Genomic DNA, 3,802 nt, shown 5'->3' with positions numbered 1-3,802 from the left:
ATTTTATCATTATAGTACACGTAACCCAAAAAACTATTAAATTATCAAAATGATACACATTCGAGACATTAATTTTTCATAATTTGTATGTTACTTGATGTAGACAACGGTTTAATTTGAGGGCTCAATTTTGAAAGAAAGATATTGAGGAAGTGAGAAATTTGAACTTTTAGTTCTGGAAAGTTTCTTTCAAGACTTGAGAGGCTGTTTTCTGTGAAATATTTGGACCGTAAAACAACTACTCTCTCCGTCCCTAATTAAATGACTTATTTGGTTTTAAGTTTTGTCCCATAAATAGATGACCTATTTTTGTTACTATAAGAAATATGTATAATTTGATAGTTATGTTTATATTCATTATGTAGGTGTTTTAAAATGCTTTTCAACGGTATAAAGTTTATTAAAAATAGTGGTATAGTTTAAGAGATAAATCATTTCTAAGTTTTACTAACATCCTTGTCTTAAAAATTGTGCAAACTACAATTAAGTCATATAATTAGTGACGGAGGGAGTATAAGTATTCAAGTATGCCCCATGGTAATTGTCAACTATAAGCATTGGGCTTGATTTTGATACCTGAGTTCTGAAATTCCGAATTCGTACCCAATTTTTTTTTCCTTAAAAAACAAAGAAAAGCTTTCACTAAACAGCCAACAGACTCATTAAAAGCCAGCAGTTACAATGACTCTTAGAAAGACGACGGAAGAACATCGGGTAGAGTAGACTAGCATTGTATTTTACAAACCATATTGACCTGGCAAACTTAGCAAGCCTATCAGTCGGCTTGATTGTAGACTCGATGGACATAGCGAACAGTTACATGTGACAAACTATTTAACAGATGAGCACATTCCACAATTCAAAGAGCTCCTCTTGTGCGGTGAAGCTCTCATTTTGACTCCCCCACCCCTTATAAGTTAAGGTTCCCTTTAACTTGTTTGTACGTGTCTACCGGAAGGGGGGTTCAAATGATTCCACTAGAAAATGTGAGAGAATAATCCATCCGACATTTCCTGTATGTACTCCTCATAAACCTAAACTTAAAAATCCCAAATTACCCAAAATCAAAAACCTGTGCAAACTACTAGTACAAGATGTCCTCCACCATTGATTTTCATGCCCACCGAGATGACATGAATGTGTTAGGTGGCTGGATCAGGCGTGGGTATACTAGTCTACATCTTAATGTTAATGGTATCCAAAAACGGAAACAGGAAAAGAGAAGTTCGATGTTTTGTTTTATGTTTTTATTTGGAAAACAAACAATAACTCGTAACAACTCGTCTTTATTTCTCTGAGAAATTTCCTAGAAGTTGCATTGTTACTACTACTACTACTGGTAAGAGATTTGGTGAAAAAACTGAATTATTAAGAAATCCAGTCACTCTCTCTCCACTCTCTATGTCAAAAACCCATTTCATCACGGATTATCCACCACCACCATCATCAAGAGTTTTTAGATCTGTTTGGTTCAAGGAAGAAGAAGGTATTATTTTGTTCAGAGATCTTGATTTTTTTAGTGTAAGAAATCTTTGCATGGTTTAGGTTTCGATTTGTTTGTTTTTTTTTTTGTGTGTCTGTGGGGTATGTTTCTAGTCTTGATCTTGTTGTTTATGTACTGAGCATGTTTGTTTTTGCCTAATTTTACTATGATTTTGCTTTTCTCTTGTAACTTCTTAGTTTGTTCCCTAATTTCGACATCGACTTAAGTATGTTTAGTTTATTTCCCCTAATTTTCACACTGAGTAAAGTAGGATTTTTGTGATTTTGAGTATGTTTAGTATCTTAGATGAGAATTTGTTTGTTGAGAGTTGATTTTTGTTCCAATTATGAGTATGTCTAGTTTGTTTCTACTAATTTGTACATTTTAATCTACTGAGTATGATTCTATTGAGTATGTTGAGTATTTCTACATGATTTTCTTATTTTAATTCATAGTGGAATTGGTTTATTTACCCCAACTTATATACGAATTATGTTCATATGGTCATCGATGATGATGTGTTAGTGGAGGATTTGTTGGTTTGGATATCCTGGGGTTTGAAAATTGAAACGAAACGAAATTATGAGTAATGCATAAGTGATATAACTTCCTGTATTGTCTTTTTTATTTGTTAAGTATGAAGTTTGTGGTACATGGAGACTACCTGTTTAGTGTTTTCATTTTGTTTCAAGTTGATTTTCGTCTAACCTGAACATGTTGTATTTTTCAAGTAATTTAGGCAGTAGTATGATACTGCATCGTCAAAATGTGTGTATATCTTTAGAATTTTTTTAGTTTGGATGAATTTATTTGACTTTTGATGATTGTGTTACTTAGGATTTCGTTTTCTCGTTAGACCTTTATGTTTTCTCTTTGGCGAGCATGAGTTCTGTGGTTGACACTTTTGATTTGCACTCTTAAGGGATTAGTATACTCTCGTCTGTGTGGTTGTTGTTAGAAGCAATGTAGAGACCTGAAAGTTGAAATCCTTTCTATTAAAGTTAGTTTGAAGTTGTGAACTCCGTGGTTTTGTGTTTAGTAAGTAACTTGTTAATTTTGGTTATGCTAAAAAACATTTGAAGCAGGTTATAGCCATGACTTCTGGTGATTCGAGTAAATACGTATGGAAGATTGAAAACTTTTCTAGCTTGAGTTGCAAGAGACATTACTCTGAAATTTTCTCTGCATGTGGTATTAAATGGTATGTCGACATATATAGTATCTCGATTTCAACTTCAATTCTTGCATATGCTTAATTCTTAATTTACTTGCTTTGGAGTCATATGATTAATATTCTGTGTTCTTTTGTAACAAGGACTTTGTGTATTGAACCAAAAGGGCGCCATCAAACTCACAAATCACCTGCAGGCGGGGTTGTAACATGGAATAGAACAAAATTTGTAATGGGCATTCAACCTTATGGCACCGGATCGTGGTACGTCGAGTACCGTTTGTCTGTTATCGATCTAAAAGATAGAGAGCAAACAAGAAATTATGGTATATAGTTTCTGTCTTTAACTTCATATTTTTCCTATATATTCATATGGTGAAAGATTTTGATTATCTTTTGCATACATGAATTTCTGATTATCATGCTGTGTTTTCCTTAGATAACGAACGTGAAATGCGTGCCGCTTGCATGGCATTCTGAGAAGCAATGCATCTTACGGAACTGCTTGACCCAAAAAGAGGATTTCTGGTTGATGATATTTGTTATATTAAAGTACATATCATTGGTGCTATGAAGATAGTAAGAACCTACCAGCCAAAGCCAGAGCCTGTTCAGGTAATTAAAAATATATTTTGCTTCACGATGTCTCGCTAAAATGGGTTATTCGATCTTTTAAACCATATTGACGAAATATTATGAATCAGAGAAAAATGATTTAAAATCCTCCGAAATAACATGTATTGTGGTGTAACAATCCAGGCACTCACTGGTGTAACAATCCTGGCACTCACCGCGAAGAATGAAAAAACAGGGAATTCTAAAGAAAAGAAGGAAAAAGCTCATTCAGTAGAGGCGATGATACAATCTGCAGGTGATTCATCAATTTCAGTGTCGAATAAGAATCCGGGAGAAAATCAAAATACAGAAGCAAAGGATGAAAAAAGAAGCTTATCGTTTTCTAATTGGTTTCAAGAGCGAATAGAGAAGATTGAGATCTTCATCTCATTCTTAAGTTAGCCTACACTTTAATCTCCATATATCTGTGTTAGTAATTTGATTCTGTGATCACTTTGTCTTCTCAAACACCCTTTCCATCCATACATGGCAAGTTAATGACGCTTTGCTTAATTAAGATGGTCAAATTATGA

The 3,802-nt window shown here is 33.8% G+C and overlaps 1 long non-coding RNA gene across 2 annotated transcripts; it reads left to right on the top strand.

Moving 5' to 3' along the window:
- Nucleotides 1-1,375: 1,375 nt before the first annotated feature.
- LOC113285339 lies at nucleotides 1,376-3,802 on the top strand. Of its 2 annotated transcripts, XR_003328604.1 has the most exons (5): nucleotides 1,376-1,486; nucleotides 2,569-2,684; nucleotides 2,799-2,980; nucleotides 3,094-3,269; nucleotides 3,414-3,802. It is a non-coding gene; the product is annotated as an uncharacterized LOC113285339 (long non-coding RNA). The 2 variants fall into 2 exon arrangements; XR_003328603.1 differs by lacking the exon at nucleotides 1,376-1,486 and having other exon boundaries at nucleotides 2,468-2,684.

This window comes from Papaver somniferum, chromosome 6, assembly GCF_003573695.1.
Source record: "Papaver somniferum cultivar HN1 chromosome 6, ASM357369v1, whole genome shotgun sequence".
Classification (NCBI taxonomy): domain Eukaryota; kingdom Viridiplantae; phylum Streptophyta; class Magnoliopsida; order Ranunculales; family Papaveraceae; genus Papaver; species Papaver somniferum.
The sequence above is the reverse complement of the archived record's forward strand: the minus strand, read 5'-3'. Positions and strand labels throughout refer to the sequence as shown.